At 45.5% G+C, this 18176-nt stretch overlaps 1 protein-coding gene across 5 annotated transcripts in view; it reads left to right on the top strand.

The window, feature by feature from the left end:
• Positions 1-18176, top strand: part of ST3GAL1 (ST3 beta-galactoside alpha-2,3-sialyltransferase 1) — an 85136-nt gene that overhangs the window by 10593 nt on the left and 56367 nt on the right. Inside the window, exon 1 of one of the 5 annotated variants that reach the window (XM_082322135.1) lies at positions 16890-16967. The exons of the other annotated variants lie outside the window; for them this stretch is intronic. The gene's annotated coding sequence lies outside the window, so the exon portion shown is untranslated. Of the gene's footprint in view, positions 1-16889; positions 16968-18176 lie in introns of those variants that run through there. 5 annotated transcript variants of the gene reach the window in all.

Here is an 18176-nt window from a genome sequence, read left to right on the forward strand (position 1 = left end):
AGGAAACCATCTGGCTTTTCAAGATAGCTCTTCCTCAGGGTGAAACTTGGTGCCTTTGAAACTGGTGCCGCCCATTTCCTGCACTGCTAACATCCTCCTCATTTAAATTGTGAATTTTGGCATTCTGCCATCAGTGCCTGAGGGTCAAGTTGAGGGTAAAACTAGGTGGAACTTGCTCATTTTGAAAAGCATCTCCTTCACAGTCCCTCCCCTCTACAAAGGGAACTGTTCTGAATTTCTCAAAGTCCGGATGCCTTTTTTGCTTTTGTATCTAATCAGATTTCATTTGACAAGTGTAGCTCTCGGAGACGGAAATTCTGTTATTAGGGTACTGACACTTTTCTGAATATTAAAAACCCTCTTGCTTTTATAGCTGTCAGAATCAATCTTTCTGATCTCCCCTTCCAGCTGCCATGCTCTCTTCTGAGCTGATTGCTACTCCTGAGCAAGTACGTGGCAGCATTGCTTTGGCTGGCACCAACAATATTGACTTCCAAGGAAATTAAGGTGATTCCGTATCTTGGACCAAGTGCTGTGTTTTGTTTTTAATCTTCTCTTCCATCAGTAACAAATGCTGCATGACGGTTTCACCTTTCTCCAAGAGAGAATAGGGTCGTGCACAGTAACCTTGAGTATAGACTTGTCATATCTAATGAGCTCATTAGGGCTTGATCTGCTCATTACCTGGAGGCTGTTGAAGGCAAGACCAAAATATCTCAGAGACAGAGTGGGTAGCATGCTTCCCACTGAGTCAGCACAGGGATGTTGCTCAGCACATGTGTTCGAATCAATTGCTGAAGCTGTCATCTGCTTAATGAGACTTACAAAGCTTGTGACTTCTCATGATCTTTAAAACACATGGCACTTGTATGAACAGGCTTGTTGATGGTAGTTTCCTTACCCAAAGCCAACAGGACTCTCTTCAATCTGGATAGCAGAGTACTTTTCTTGGAGCCCTCAGTCATCACTGTCTGAGTCCAGTTGAAGGGAAATAAAGGTAAAATTTTCTTTCTTACAAACTTACCCTCTCCTTCCTAAAGAAAATTCTTCCATAGGTGTGACAGCCCTTGACAGTCCACTTATAGCTCCTATTGAATTTCAACATCCTGTCCAAAGTTGATGGGACATGAGATTGCAACAAGACTTTTTTTTTTTTTTTTTCCCGCAGAAGCCACAGGGTAAGGGATCTTTGTCAACAGTACATAGTAAAAGATTTCAAATCTGATGAGTGAACTTTAAGACATGCAGTGGGAACCTGCAGAGTGACTTGGGTGTTGGGAGAGTTAAAATTGGTTTTTTTTTTCAGGAGGTGCAGAACAGAACAACATAGTTGTTGGCATCTAGAATTAAAGGTGTCCTTCAGTCTGCTCAGTAGGCTGTTTTAGGATGCATAAACAATGTAAGCATCATGACAGGGAGACTAAACTACTCCACATCAAATGAGAATAGTAGTTATGCAGGCTCATGCTATCCTTCTCAGCAGGTAACTTCACAGTTCCCCATCACTTGTGAGATTTGTATCTTGATCTAAATAGGATGGATTTGTATCTTGATCTAAATGCATATCTTAGCCTCTTTCACCAGCATTCTCTAGGTGCACACTCGGAGTGGTGTGTTAGCAGGGATGTACCACAAGCACAATGAATGGCAAAACTTGTATCCTTTTGGTATAGTTGCACAGTGATGTATAGTTTTATCAAGGTTTTTTGATCTTACCTAAAAATAAGCAAGGTACTCACTGGCATGTTTGTTTTTTATTGCCTGACCCTTCAGAGGAGATGGTGGCAGGGGAAGGATACAAGTGACTTCCAGATGACATTTCATTCATTCGTAGCAATGCTGGAATTCCTGTTGAGATGCTTCCTAAGGATGTTACATTCATCTGGCAAAAGCTCTGCTTATGTTTTCCTTTGATATATGCCCAGAACCAGAGACAGATGCTGTAAATCAAAGTAATTAAATGTGTTGGTTTCTTGTAAAAGATGGTTACTGTAGTTCATTTCATGGTTCGGGGGTCAGGAGGCATCTTTAAACACAACTTTGCTCTGCCTGTGTAATTTGAAGGTGTTTTTTGTTCCTTTTTTTTTCTTTTTTTTTTTTTTTTTAATTGCAAGGCTTATTTAATAACTTTGAAGGCAAAAGTATTTTGCAATGAAAACGTCTTCTATTGGGTGTTATCAGCAGCACTTCCTTCGCTCCTCAGTTCAGAGTGCTTTAGGCAGAATGGGAGAGGGACATGCTGAAGGAGAATTGCTTTGTACTTAGCAGAATTAGAATAAGCCCAGCAAGCACATGGTTTGTGCTTAATTCCAAGAGCCTGAATCTGATCTCACTCCTACTAATCTCTAAAGGGATTATTCCTGATTTACACCATGCTGAATGAAATCAGAATCTGGCCCCGAAAGCCTGTTTGTACTTCGGACATTGTCTCAAGGCAGCTGAGCTGCAAATATGAAAAAGAAGCTTGGCTTCCTGCAAGTTAATTGTTTAAATTTGTCAAGCTAAGTGGACTATAGCTTGTTTAGCAGGGTTTATTTTAAACTAAAGACTCTTTATCCAGGAAACTGTATTGCAAAAACTCAGGCTAGAATCAATTTACCTCTATTGGACTACTAAGAGATGGTAATCAGAGGACCCTCTTTGGTACAACACAGTGCTCTTTATTTGCATAGTACCTTTCGTCTGAGGATATTAGATAACTACTTCATTGCGATTCTGGAAGCTCTTCAGCCAGACGAGTCTCTTTAATGACCTGCAGTGACTCTAGTTGCCAGCAGTGAAGTAAAAATAAGCTAGCACACTAGGTCTCTGGTCCTGAGTCGCATCTGTAAGAAAAGGTCTACAACCTGGTAAAGGGTGAAGCTATTAGCTGAAAATACTGGGATTTCTGGAATAAAGACTACAGCATACTTATCTGCTGTGAAGGAAATTGATCTTTATTAGCACAAGTTCAGCTAGTGTTCACTGAGACAAGTACTAAAGGCAAACATACAGTTTTGGGGTGGGAAAGCATGGGTTGCCTTTAGAGCGTCATGGCCAACTCCTTTACAGCAGCAGGCTGTAAACAGGCTTGTGTTTATATCATACCTGTCTGTACCATGATAAAAGGAAAGTGGAATACACCTTTGTACACTAGTTCCTTTAGGAATTCTAAAGGAAACTAGAATGTTATTATGTACCCGTGCATATTCTCAAATGAACAAGTCAAATTTGTCATTGATGCAAAGCACAATTTTGGTGTAGTGACACACTTGCGCAGTGTTTGAACTACCTAAACACAGCCATATAATGTCAGGGAGCAAGATGGGTGGCCTCATGCGATGGCTTGCCTTATTCCCTTTGAAAATTTTATTCTTTAATTCTATTGTCAGCTTTGATTTCCCAATAACTGTTTCTTTGCCATCACTATTTGAGATGCTCCAAGCTTTAAACTACAGTAGTGCTATATAGCAATTAGGGTCATTAATATTTATAAACACTAAAAGCATGGGGGACATGAGTGACTGAATCAAATGTCTTAATCACTGTCTTTGGGAAGAGATGGTAAATGACTGTCTCAGCAGACTAGCGGGGTGTATTTGCAAAGGGAGATGACAAGGCACATACAAGGTTGTTTAGGTGACCACAGAGGGTCCCGTGTTTATGGACCGTAGGATACCTACAGCCCATAATTCACCCAGCATAGTGGAAAAACACTGAATTCTGGGACATTTGTCCAAAAGGCGCAGTACAGGAAGATTTTACTCACACTGGTTCAGTTATCCCATACAAACATCTGCTCCTGCTGTGGAGCTGAGCCACCTTTTCCTGGCTGAAAGTGTGGCTATGACATTAAATATATTGAACCAAATTTGACATGCTCAGCCATTTCACTGGAGAATACCCTTAATTCTCTCTACAATGGGTAAGGAAGCCTGCTACTTCATCAAAGGCATAATTTAGCTTTATTGCTAGTTGCTCCAAGTTGTTAGCCATGACTAATGTAAGCCCTGCCTGCCTATCAGCACAGACTGGCGGAGCTAATGACTGTATTCCTGGAGAAGAGACTTCATTGATTCAAACTGAAAGAGCTGGTGAGCGATGCTCTGAGGAGTTTTCATTAACAATAAAAACCTGGCTGGCTTTCTATAGGGAACCCAGAAAACCATGTCGTGAACTCTCAGTATTTTTCTCCGTTTTCCACAAAACACCCATCTTCACCACCTTCTCAGGTTCATGCCTCTCTAATTTTCTATATTCTTTATCAGTGGTCTGGATGAGGGGATCAAGTGCACCCTCAGTAACTTTGCAGACGACACCAAGTTGGGCGGGAGTGTTGATCTGCCTGAAGGTAGGAAAGCTCTACAGAGGGATCTGGACAGGGTGGATCGATGGGCCAAGGCCAACTGTATGAGGTTCAACAAGGCTAAGTGCCAGATCCTGCACGTCAGTCACAACAACCCCATACAACGCTACAGGCTTGGGGAAGAGTGGCAGGAGAGCTGCCTGGCAGAAAAGGACCTTGGGGGTGTTGGTCGACAGCCAGCCGAACATGAGCCGGCAGTGTGCCCAGGTGGCCAAAAAGGCCAGTGGCATCCTGGCTTATATCAGGAATAGTGTGACCAGCAGGACTAGGGAAGTGATCGTCCCCCTGTACTCAGCACAGGAGGTGTGGCCACACCTTGAATACTGTGTTCAGTTTTGGGCCCCTCACTACAAGAAGGGCAGCGAGGTGCTGGAGCGTGTCCAGAGAAGGGCAACGAAGTTGGTGAAGGGTCTAGAGCACAAGTCTTCTGAGGAGCAGCTGAGGGAACTGGGGTTGTTTAGCCTAGAGAAAAGGAGGCTGAGGGGAGACCTCACTCTCTACAGCTACCTGAAAGGTTTATATTGCATATTAGGAAAAACTTCTTCACTGAAGAAGTGAAGTCAGGGACTAGAACAGGTTGAGTCACCATCTCTGGAGGTATTTAAAAGACATGTAGATGTGGTGCTTAAGGACATGGTTTAGTAGTGAACTTAGCAGTGTTAGGTTTACGGTTGGACTCAATGATCCTAAGGGTCTTTTCCAACCTAAATGATTCTATAATTCTATGATTCACCTGATATAATCCAGAATAAGTAGCACAGCCACATAAGCCCCATGATTTAGTGGAGGAATGAAACTTCCTGGTTAACTCCACACCACTCAGCAAAGCTCTCCCGTCCTGCGTCCTCTCCTCTGCGGCAACGTGTGCATCAGCCTGGGTCTGCTTCATTGAAAAGGAGCAATGCTGGAACTTCCTTTGGAGCTTTTGCCATTTGATTGAATCAAATTGCTCTAAAAATTCTCTCCATATGTATTCCTACTGTAGGATAAGAGATATTTTTTCCCTGTTCGTCTCTTCTCTCAGCTGGTCATAGAATCATAGAATCGTTAAGGTTGGAAAAGACCCTTAAGATCATCGAGTCCAAGCGTTAACCTAGCACTGTGAAGTCCACCACTAAACCATGTCCTTGAGCACCACATCTACCCTTCTTTTAAATACCTCCGGGCATGGAGACTCAACCACTTCCCTGGGCAGCCTGTTCCAGTCCCTGACTACCCTTTCGGTGAAGAAGTTTTTCCTAAGATCCAACCTAAACTTCCCCTGACGCAGCTTGAGGCTGTTTCCTCTCATCCTATCACTCGTTACTAGAGAGAAGAGACCGACCCCCACCTCCCTACAACCTCCTTTCAGATAGTTGTAGAGAGCAATAAGGTCTCCCCTCAGCCTCCTCTTCTCCAGACTAAACAACCCCAGCTCCCTCAGCTGCTCCTCATAAGACTTGTGCTCTAGACCCTTCACCAGCTTCATTGCCCTTCTTTGGACACGCTCCAGCACCTCGCTGCCCTTCTTGTAGTGAGGGGCCCAAAACTGAACACAGTACTCAAGGTGCGGCCTCACCAGTGCTGAGGACAGGGGCACTATCACCTCCCTGGTCCTGCTGGCCACACTATTTCTGATACAAGCCAGGATGCCATTGGCCCTCTTGGCCACCTGGGCACACTGCTGGCTCATGTTCAGCCGGCTGTCGACCAACACCCCCAAGGTCCTTTTCCGCCAGGCAGCTCTCCAGCCACTCTTCCCCAAGCCTGTAGCGTTGCATGGGGTTGTTGTGACTGACGTGCAGGACCCGGCACTGAGCCTTGTTGAACCTCATACAGTTGGCCCCGGCCCAACAGTCCAGCCTGTCCTGGTCCCTCTGTAGGGCCTTCCTACCCTCCAGCAGATCGACACTTCCACCCAGCTTGGTGTCATCTGCAAACTTACTGAGGGTGCACTCAATCCCCTCATCCAGATCATCAGTGAAGATACTGAACAGGACCGGCCCCAACACTGAGCCCTGGGGAACACCACTCGTGACTGACCACCAACTGGATTTGACTCCATTCACCACCACTCTCTAGGCTCGGCCATCCAGCCAGTGTTTAACCCAGCGCAGAGTGCACTTCTCTAAGCCGTGAGCAGCCAGCTTCTCCAGGAGAATGCTGTGGGAGACAGTGTCAAAGGCCTTACTAAAGTCCAAGTAGACAACATCCACAGCCTTCCCCTCATCCACTAAGCGGGTCAACTTATCATAGAAGGAGACCAGGTTAGTGAAGCAGGACCTCCCTTTCATAAACCCATGCTGGCTGAGCCTGATCCCCTGGTTGTCCTGCACGTGCCACGTAATGGCACTCAAGATGATCTGCTCCGTGACCTTCCCCAGCACCGAGGTCAGGCTGACAGGCCTGTAGTTCCCTGGATCCTCCTTCCGACCCTTCTTGTAGAGGGGCGGCACATTTGCTAACTTCCAGTCATCTGGGACCTCCCCACTTGACCAGGACTGCTGATAAATGATGGAAAGTGGCTTGGCAAGCTCCTCTGCCAGCTCCCTCAGTATCCTCGAGTGGATCCCGTCTGGCCCCATGGACTTGTGAGCATCCAAGTGGAGGAGCAGGTCGGTGACTGCCACCTCTTCAACAACCAGGGCTTCACTCTGCATCCTGTCTCCATCTCCCAGCTCAGGGACCTGAAAACCCTGAGGGTGACCAGTCTGACTATTAAAGACTGAGGCAAAGAAGGCATTAAGTTATCTTCCACACACTCCAGGAACCTCCTAGACTGCTTTCTCTCTGCTGTGTTGTATTTCCAGCAGATATCTGGTAATTTGACGTCTTCCACAAGAACAAGGGCTAGAGATTGTGAGACTTCAGCCAACCGCTTGTAGAATACTTCGTCTGTTTCCTCATCCTGGTTGGGTGGTCTATAACAGACTCCCACCAGAATATCTGCCTTATTAGCCTTCCCTCTGATCTTCACTCTTAAGCACTCAACCTTATCATTACCTTCATTGAGTTCTAGATAATCAAAACACCCTCTAATGTACAAGGCTACCCCACCACCTCTCCTTCCTTGCCTGTTCTTTCTAAAGAGCTTGTAGCCATCCATTGCAGCGCTGCAGCTGTGTGAGTCATCCCACCATGTTTCCGTGATGGCGACCACATCATAGTTTTCCTGCCGCGCAATGGCTTCCAGCTCCTCCTGCTTATTGCCCATGCTGCATGCATTAGTGTAAATGCACTTCAGTTGGGCTATTGATCTCATCTCCAACACAGGCATGCCACCCCTAGGCTCATCCCTAGCAAGCCTGGTTTTATCCCCTTCCCCCTTTGCATCTAGTTTAAAGCTCTCTCAATGAGGCCTGCTAGCTTCTGAGCCAGACTCCTTTTACCCCTTTGTGACAGGTGAACCCCATCTGTCTCCAGCAGGCCTGGTGCCATGTAAACAGCCCCATGATTTGAAAACCCAAAATTCCACCGCTGGCACCAGCCTCTGAGCCACGCGTTAATGAGTTGGGTCTTCCTGTTCCTTTCCATATGCCTCCCGGCTACTGACGGGATGAAGGGAAACATGGCCTGTGCTCCTGATCCTTCAAGTAATCGCCCCGGTTCTCTAAAGTCCCTTTTGATTGTCTTTGTGCCTCTATCAGCTACCTCATCGCTGCCAACCTGAACAACCACTAGCGGATAATAATCGGACGCTTTTACCAGCCTAGGGAGCTTCCTGGTAATGTTTCTTATCCTTGCCCCAGGGAGGCAGCAGACTTCCCTATAGGATGGGTCCGGTCGGCATATCGGGCCCTCTGTTCCCCTCAGAAGGGAGTCACCTGTGACAATTACCCTTCTTTTTTTTCTTACCAGTGGCCGTTGTAATGCGTGGGGCTGACTGGTTCCCCTAGTCAACCCCTTGGATGGATCACTGTCCGTATCTTCATCCTCCTGGCCCTCAAGTTCCAGAGCCTCATACCTATTGTGTAAGGGCACCTGGGGGGGCGAGGTCGGCCGGGAGAGAATTCGCGTGCTGTGCCGAGCAGGGATCTGCATCCATCCTCCTCCGTCTCTTGGGTCCCCTCCTTCTGCCTGGTGGCACGAGGGCAGGGGAGCCTCTCCTTCTCTTGATGCTTCCATCTGGTGTGCTCGTCTCAGGGATGGTAGGGAGTGGCTCCACCAGTCTATCTCCTTTTTGCACTCCCTGATACTCCTCAGTCTTGCTACTTCTTCTTTCAGCTCTGCCACCGTGCTGAGCAGATCCCCCACCTGCTCACACATCACGCCGGTGTTGTCTCGGCAGCCCCCCGTCACCAGAGCACGGCTCTGGCACTCCCTGCAGCCAGAGACCTGGGTGCCTGCATGTTTTAGTGGGAGCTCCGTCTGTGTCGCCACATCCCTTCTGGCGATGGCTCGTGTCTGAGTAGAAACCACGGCTAAGTCTCTTCCGGGAGGGCATAGACCACAAGGAGAGCTCGCCAGCTGCCTGCTCGCTCTGCCTGCGTGAACTGCCGCGCAAACTGCTGCGCCACGCCCTGTTTGCCCGTCCTGGTCGCTCGCGCTCCCTAGGGGCCCGTTTAAATCTTCCGCGGTTGCCCCAGCAATGCCCCAGCCCCATCTGCCTCGCTCGCAAGAGCAGATGGTTTTTGTTTGGCACAAGGGCCCCACCAGGCTCTTTTTCGGGTTCCCTGGCACAGGAAACCCCCTTTTCCACCCCAATCTAGCGCCCAGTCGCAGGACTTACTGTTGCTGCCGCTGCGTGCCTCACCAGCTGAGTGGTCCGACTAAGGCTGTTGCCACAGCAGATGTAGAGGTGGAGAAACTTCCAAATACACCATGTGCCAGATATAAACTATAGTGCCTTACTGAACTGGTTAATGTTGTTTAGCTGACAATTCTGTAATGTAGGAAAAACTGCATATCATTGGCCAAGTACTTAATAATTTTCTGGTATTTCTAAAATGGATGCCAGCACTTGGAAATATTGAGTAATTTTTAATTGAAGGGATATGATCAGTAGGTGATTAGTTTGTGAAGTGCCTTGGATGTATGCTGTGTTGTAGAGACAAGCCATCTGGAGCGAGCCTGTGGTTTAGCTTCTGTAATGAGTACCCACAGAATGCGATGCCAAAATGACCAGCTTTATTACGTAGATGAAGATCTTGAGTAATTCAATTCATTTTCACAGATCTAAATGAACTAAAATGGGAACATAATTTGGCCCAAAGTTTTAGTTTTATGCTCTTAATTATTAAGCCAGGATCATCAGTGCATCTTCCAGTATCCTTGATATAACCAGCCACCACAAATCAGACTATTCAGTTCCTTCCTCTGCCTGCAGTTTTTACCAAACTCGCTGTGGCCAGGATTTCACCCCGTTTTGCCTGGACAAGCAGCGTGGCTCCCTTAGGTGTTTCTTGTATTTGCTGCTCCTCTAACCTGCAAGCGTAGTCGTCTGCCTCTGATCTTGGGGGTAGGCTGGCAGGGTGTAAGAATCATAGAATCACAGAATAGTTTGGGTTGGAAGGGACCTTTAAAGGCCATCTAGTCCAAGCCCCCTGCAATGAGCAGGCATATCTTCAACCAGATCAGGTTGCCCAGAGACCCGTCCAACCTGACCTTGAATGTTTGCAGGGATGGGGCATCTACCACCTCTCTGGGCAACCTGTTTCAGTAGTACTGTCTCACTAGTGGGGGTTACTGATGGGTTAAGATGGGGGAGCCCCATCTTAAACCTGTCTTAGTTACAAAGCCCATAGCTTGTATTGCTGCAGGGTACTTGGGCGGTACCATTACTGGGTACCTGCAGCAGTAGTGTCTGTGTTGCCAGTCTTGTAGCTGCTGGAATTAATTACTCTAAAATGGAGATTGATTAGCAGTATCACACCAAAATTAATCCTCCCTCTTTCTGAAATTATCATTACACAGTCTTTTTGCTGAAGTCCGATCAATCACAGTGATGTACAGCATTAAAACTTGAATCCGAAGTGCTGCCCTGTGTCCGATGTATCAAGGGGTGTAGGAAGGAGTGAGGTGGCTGGAGGGAGTGACTGGAAGTAGCTGAAAGAAAAAAATCCTTGAGAAGGCTTTGATCTGAAGTTGGATATCTGTGCACCGAGGGGGAGTGTACTTCTAGGAGAAGGGCACAGTCTCCATGTAAGTAGATGTATTCTATTTGATGTGCTGAGATCAAGGTGTCGGAGCCTTTAACTACTCATCATACCGTCTTATCTTGCATTTTTCCTCTTAATATGTCCCTTGTGTTTAAGAATCGTTTTTCCTCTCTTGTTCTGTGAAGCACTCTTATGCAAAGCCAAATGCCCTGCAACTCAAGCAAGCTGTTTGCAGCACAAGGAGAGCAAAGAGATGCAGGAGTTTTGGCTTTGCATAAAAATGCATCACTTATTTTTCTTTTTTTTTTCCTTTTTTTTTTTCCTCCCCAAACTTGTTATTAAGTGAGCAGTACTTTAATGAAGCATTTCACGGAGGAAAGAAAAATACAACTGCTGTGTCCTGTAGATTGTTCCCAGGTCTCCGAAGGAAAGAGTATTTACAGATTAAAGCCCTTACTGTTTCCTGTGTCATTGCAAAGCAAATAATGAGCAGGACTTGAAAAGCTCTGGTATCTTCTGGTTTGGAGTACCAGCCCCTCTCAGAACATCAGACAACCATGCCAGCACTTTTTCATGGTACCAGATGACTAAATTTCATAGCAGATTCTCCCCCAATTTAATGCTGCTAATGACTATGTGAACAAGGCTGAAAATGTAAGCACAAGTTTAAAATCTCAGCTTCAGCATTTGAACTTAAACAAGCCAGTACAGGAAGAGTCTGTTGGGAAGGGAAGCATCAATTTAGAATTCTCAAGTTTTCCAATTTTTATTGCCATTTCCCCAAAGCCATGCAATCCAAGGCAGACCCAAGAATAAATTGCAGGAATAAGGTTCTTGCTGTAAGCATGGAGAAGTGGCGTGCTCTGAACACTGTCTCGTGATGAACAAGCCAGCAGTCTCTCTCTCTCAGCAAGAGGTGAGTCACTTGGGTAATTCCTTTTTAAACAGCAGAACTGGATTCATGCTTCAAGCAGCCTCAGAGAGCCGAAGAGGAATAAACTTCAGGTTAAAACCTTGTGTTTCATGTCATTACCTCCTTCTTCTTTTTTCCCCTGCAGTGACAATGTGTCAGTGGATAATAACGGGAAGGGGAACTATGCCACATGTGGGAATAATGAAAGCTAGCAAGGTCTACATGGTGAGGTCCCAAACTACAACAAGAAAAATGGGAGCACCTCTCTTGCCTTCCAATGTACGGGAAAGAAAAATAGAGGCAGGTTTAGATGGAGCATTTGGGCAAGTTGAGCACCGATTTTTCCCTACACAAGGTATCTCTTGGAGCAGGTGAGGAGATATATATATACAACTACCCATCTTTGATCAGGGGAAACTACTTCTGGCTGACTGAAGTCTGTTATTTATGAAATATCCAGACTATGTCTGTAACACGTTCTGCTGCTACGGGCCTGAATCACTAGTCTCCCAACTGCACTTTCCAACAACATCTGGTAACACTTGGCCCCTCTACCTGCAGTGCTGCTGTAGCTACTGCTTTGACAAGACGGGTTTCAGTGGCAATATTGATCTGAGCTTATTCTTAACTACTGTATAATCACAGATTGAGCGCTGGTGACCTACAGTTTCAGGGAAACAAGGTAACATTTATTTTGTCTTTGTTCCAACAAAAGTCTGTGATATGATCTTTGATTCCAGCTTTTGAAGGGGTCCTGTTCGTAGACATGAGGTAAATAGAGATTCCGCTCATTTTTAGACTTTGGATAAGACACTGGATTGAAGACAAGGTTTCATTTCTATCTCTACCGTACAAGAGCTGGGAGCTCGGCTTTGGCTGGTGTTGTTTTGCCAGCTATAGACTGTAACTGCTACTTTGCATCTCTTTCAGAGCTTGTCTGGCTTTAATTAATATTTCTTTTCTATCCCTTTTTTTAAATGTGCTATCATGCTAAAAATTTTTGGAACAGAGCTGGATGGGTGTGCACACTACACTGAAGTATTGACAGTCCTTAGGCATCTACCATTGAAGAGCTGAAATGCAGATGGCTTATTCCATGGGGTAGTCACAGATGCCAAAAGTTTGAAGTAATGAAGACATATGGGGAACCTTTGAATTTGCAGTATAAGGAGACTCTGGTAGCATAAATAACACTATGGGCTCTTTTTTTCTCTCTTAAAGAGTTCTCCATATCCCGTGTTGTGCAAACATGACTGATGAGATGTTAAAATGTGCCAGAGTAATATTCCTAGAGACTCCACTGTTGTGGATGGGAAAAGGAGAATTTAATGCTTACTCAATCCTAAATACACCTATTTATAAAATAAAAGTGTGCTTCCTTTTGCTGAACAGGTATTTTACGGTACCTGAGCTCTCAATATATGAGAGTATTAACTAAATTTTTTTGGTTTTGTAAGCTACAACCTTGTAACCCTTAATATACAAGATGAGAAGAATGAATGTGGCTCATTAATAGCTCTTGATAGGTAGTAGACATGGTTGCAAATGACAGCATGTTGTTGGCAGTGTGTGGAGAGTAGGTGTCCCTCAGCAGGATTTAGTAGCCCTGCTTGGCAAAGAGGTGGAACATGCTTGGAGAAGGTATCAAAAGTGGGATGCTGCTGGCTGCCTACCCGTGAAAGCAGAGGTGAAATCCAACCATGATGACCCTTGAGCAGTGAAGGGTGCATGGGTACAGGAATGGATCAGTCCAGGTGCACAGCAGTGCCCCATGGGATTGTAGTTTGGAGGGCTGCCAGGCCCAAAGGAGCTGCAAAGGTGTCAATCTTTCAAGCAGAAAATCTTGGTGGGCAGAGGAATTACTGCTGCACAGCCAACTCCATAATCTGAGGTGCCGTATGGACTGCAATTACCCTGGTAATACTTCACTTGAATGCAGTGATGGAGAGTGGAGGGAGCCACTACCACAACACTCATCTTTCCTCCTCTGGCAGGATGAAACCTGGAACAGTGTTACCTCTGTCTCCTCTTGGTCACAGCACTGGGAAGGGGGATGGAGATGTGGTGATTGTACCCATGCCAGGGAAGGTGGTTTTGGGTTCGCAGGGCTTCCCATCCGTGGCAGCTCCAGTATGTTTTGTTCCCAGGCATGTCTTTATTCTTCATTTCTGTGGCTTTTCATGTAAAGAAGCACTGAGAGTGCTGTACTTCTGCGTGTCCTGGGCTGGTGGGGAGGACAAAAAGGGTCGAGGGGAAGCCGTCAAGCAGAGTCAGTGCTTAGAGGAGCTGAGAAAATGAACAGCTAGAAAAAAACCCTGGCTTCTGGGACTCATTTCCTTAGGAAGTACAGCAGGGAGCAAAAACATGTGGCATGACTGAGATATGGAGGACAACCATGCTTGTGTCTGGCAACCAGCCCTGCCCTTCAGCGCTGAGGATAGGGCTGGGTTTCCACATCTCTCTCCAGGTCTAGCACACGTGTGGCTCTAATGGGCAAGACTCCTGCTCCATCTGCCCCCTCTCAGTGCTGCTGGCTGACAGCGCTATTGGCAGAATCGATACTGGGAATAATATGTTGCTGCGACCTCGTAATTTAGAAATGACCTTGCAGAAGGAAGTACGTTCTCCGGCGTCGCCAAGGGAACTGGAGCTTCATTTTCTTTTAAGAATACTCCAGTTTCTTTTAATTGGGAGAAAACTGCTCACCTTATGAAATGAAAGGGAGTGCATGGAGGACAGGCATGGGGAGGGCAGAAGCATTTCATGCTCCTTCTGGAGCAAGGAGTGTTTTCCTGTGTTGGGACTTTGCTTGGAGTGCAGGAGTGTGGGATGCATCCGACCAAGTGGAAGTATCTGCAACGCATGTGCTTCTGTCAGAGCTGGTTATCTGTCCTCCTTTTATAGGTTGCAAAGAGAAATAGGTACTTTAGCATGTGATTCATCTCATTCTAGAAGAAACATCTTAAAAACAGGCTCTGGAGGTGGGACTTCATCCCTGTTGACAGTTAAGGAAGCCTTGATGACTTGCTCAGGTGTTGATGTGTAAAGTTAGATCAGATGAGTCCTGCTCTAGCATGGCTAGGAGTTAGACCCCATTAACCTCTTTGCTAGGGATGCGAGTGCCATAGGGTAGAGGCTGGGGCATCTAAACTGAGGGAGTTAACATTGGTTTTGTGGTTTTCTTGTTCTGTGGAGAACTGAAGCCCGAAGGCTGTGTCCGTCAGGTAAGCTGATGGGAGGCTTTCAGAGCCCAAACAGCACTGAGTTGTCTGCACATTACTGAAAGTCAGCAAGAGCTGTGCCTACCTGCTTCTTTTGTTTTCTTTTTATGTATATATTTTGGTGTTATCTGTTGAAAAAACATCCAGCACATAGGTGTTGTCCCTTGTAGATGAGTGTGAAAGAGATGGAGAAGCTTCTTTATGGTCCAAAATTAACAGGATCTGCTCCTCTTTCTGTAGGAAGGAAGAAAATATTCCTGGCTTGATTGACTCAGAGCTGCCCTGCGGACCCCAGGACCCAGACTCTTTTTCATAAAAGCTTACTACATATAAACAAAGAGTCAAAACCCAAATAATCAATCATGCTAAGATGCATGGATTAGCTGAAAACTAACCCAGCCTATGTCTTCCCACTGCGTGACCTCCTTTGTACCCTCTCATAGATGAGGGGTCCAGACTGACCCGATCCCAGGCGCCCACACGTGCAATGAATGAAGCCTTTTGCAAAGTGTTTGTTTTCCACCTGAGAAAACAACTTCCTCGAGTATTTAATACTTGGCCTTGTCCCCCGCTTGAAAGGATGCTGTGAGCCCTCTGCCACAGGGCAAACGTGAGCATTTTGTTTCTGAAATGAAATAGCAACATTTAAGTTCCAGTGAGGCGTTGCTGCTTTGTCAAAGTCTGGTTGACCCTGAAACTTGCCACTGTGCTACAGTTTTGAGTAAGCCAGAAAAGCAGGGTTTCTGATATGCCAGCCATTGAATCTCATGTTTTGGGCGGTATTGTCTCCAAAAGGTTGAGGAGGAGATGGCTTTTGCTGTCTTAAAGAGCCTTTCACAACTTTCTGGTGGTCTTCTTCTGAAGCACTAATTGCTGCTGATAATTTGGGGAAGGAATTTCTTTTGCACAGACGTCTGATCAGTTGTAATTTCTGTAGCAATTTCCCTTTGTTCACGCTGTTCAGATGCTTTTGTCTGATGTTTTGTAGCAGAGGATTCACAAGCTCTTTTTTCAGTAGGATAGCTCTGCTGTGTATGCAAGTCACTGTTGATATTATAACACGTTTGCCTTTAATTTGATAGCCCCATTGCTCTTACACGTGTTCACTGTCATTGCAAAAAAGTGCTTTTGTTGGCTTTTCTCAGGAAAGGATGGGGGATGCAGAAGTGAAATTTCTTTAGTAGAGAAACATCATTTCTGCTTTCTGCTAATAACTAAATATGTAAAAGAATAAAGCTACAAATATTGATCATTCTGTAGAGAAGTAAAAGGACCATTGCCTTGCAAATGCAGCTGTGGGATGTAAAAACATGATTGTTGTTCAGAAGATTTTGGATTGTAATTCTGCATCACACCTCTGCCACCCGGTGCTCCGCTCTGTGTCTCTCTGTATGTTCAGCTCATAATATTTTGAGTATTTGTGACTAGCTGGACAGCTATAGCCTTAGATATGATGTGATCTAAAATCCTCTGAGACACTGAAATACTTGGAGGCCAGGAAAGGTGTTGCTAAAAAGTACATAATGTAACTGGAAAGTCTGACCACAGAAAGCCCAGATGTCTGCCAGAGGCACTATTTGCGTAATTACCTAATTTGGGACATTTAAGGAACTGTGTAAAAAAAAGAAAAAACAAAAAAAAACCCCAACCAAACAAACGACTAAGTTGCGGGCAGTTCCTTTGAGGTCTAAAATGACAGTGATGGATGATTCTTAGTCTTTCAAAATACAGGTGCTTCCAGAAACAATCAAACAAAGAAACAAACCAACCTCTACTCTGCCATTTTAGCAGGCTGATTTTTTTTTTTTCTTTTTTTAAATTTTGGTAGCTTTTAAATCAAAAGTTGCATTTCAGATTGCTGGGAATGCTAAGTCTGCTTCACAGTGATGCTTTCCTTATTCCCAAGGTTTGTGCTGACCCACTCATGAATAGCTGGTTTCGCACCATCCCCCAAATTACTCTCTGGCTGCGTGCAGCTTTGCACTGTATGGCTCTCTGGTGCTCTGGCCGCTGCCGTTTCTCAATGCCAGACCTCAGGGAGTGACAACTTCCCAGCACAAAACGCTTGCCCTGTAGTTCTGCTTTTGCATTGCCATATTCCAATTTTTTTCCCCCCAACCTGCTGCTGATGACCATGCTGATCCTGTGTCCCAATATGTATCTTATGCTACCCTGAAATCTCATGCACATGAAGCATCTGGCTGTTCCCCTGCTGTGTGGGTAATCCTTTCAGCATATTTCCTCTGTTTAATTCTGCTTCCTTCTGGCACAAAGCCCTAAAAAGTCATTTGACTAACCCAGGCTCTCTGCAGATCCAGATCACTCATCTCTCGCCGCTCTTGAGACGCAAGTATTCCTGCTGTGTCCACCTGCTTGGAGCTGGCTGTCTCAGGGACATGGGCATTTGTCAGGTTTGCTTTTCCCCCTTCTCATTGCTTTACCATTCATCCCCTAGAAGAGGAACTGAAATTTGCTAGGAGAAGGTGAATAAAAATATGCTCAACTTCAGGAACTGAAGTTTGGGATGGGATTTTTAAACATCCAATTTAAGTATTCACAGTGCAGGGGGTGGTTTTCTCCCAAGGCTCTGCATTTGAAGGTTTTCCATTGAGAGAAAAGGGAAGTTAGCTTTGATTTTGCAGGTGTAAGAGAAAACAAGTGTTTGTGGCTTCCTTCTGATTTTGCACTGGCTTTTTTTTTTTTTTTTTTTTCCATTTGGTGCAACTGCTCTGTACAGGCTTGGCAGGTACTCAGCTCTCTGTGCTTTCTTTTGTTGAGTCAACAATAAATCCAGCCAGAGGAGAACAACTTAATGGTCTATAGTAATCATCTAGCCAAAACCCTGGCTAAAATATCCTCATCCCTCCAACCTGTGTAGCTCCTGGTTTTGCCTCCTTTCATCCCAAAGGGGATGGCTTTTGTGTGTGCAGTGGGGTATTGGAGGGTCCTTGTTACGCCTTGTTATGTGTTCAAGGCCAGGTTGGATGAGGCTTTGAGCAACCTGATCTAGTGGAATGTATCCCTGCCCATGGCAGGGGGTTTGGAACTGGATGATTTTTAAGGTCTCCTCCAACCCAAACCATTCTGTGATTCTATGATTCTATGCCATGAACAGGGCAGGGGATGTTGGTGCAGCAAGAAGTGGCCAGGACCTCTGGGATCCCCACACCCCTGGTGAAATACCTGCCTAACATGGCCCCTTTAGGAAAATCAGGAGATACTTCAATTGGGATGTAGTACCTTTTCCGAGGGTAAAAAATATTCCACTCAGTTCGTGACACATGGGTTTCACTTTAACATTGGAGCCGTAGGCTTTAGTCTTGTGGGTTGTTGCTGTGTTGATAATATTAAGGATGTTGTGGTTATCTTAATGGTGTTTCACCAAAATGCCCCCTTTTCAGGTGGGGTAGGAATGTAGGAATCTCTTCCTTCATATTTTAAGTTGTTTTCGAACTTTCCTATTAGCAGGAGAAGCTTTGAGGTGTGATTCCCAGTGCTGAGACCAGGTCTATTCAAAAAATTCAAAACCTCATGATTTCTGAGGGATGACTGAAGGCTGTTTAACAGTTGGAGCTGCTGACATGCACCAAACCCCTCCGAGTATGCCTGCAAGGAACAAA

The sequence above is a fragment of the Platalea leucorodia genome, assembly GCF_965183815.1.
Source record: "Platalea leucorodia genome assembly, chromosome: 1".
NCBI lineage: Eukaryota > Metazoa > Chordata > Aves > Pelecaniformes > Threskiornithidae > Platalea > Platalea leucorodia.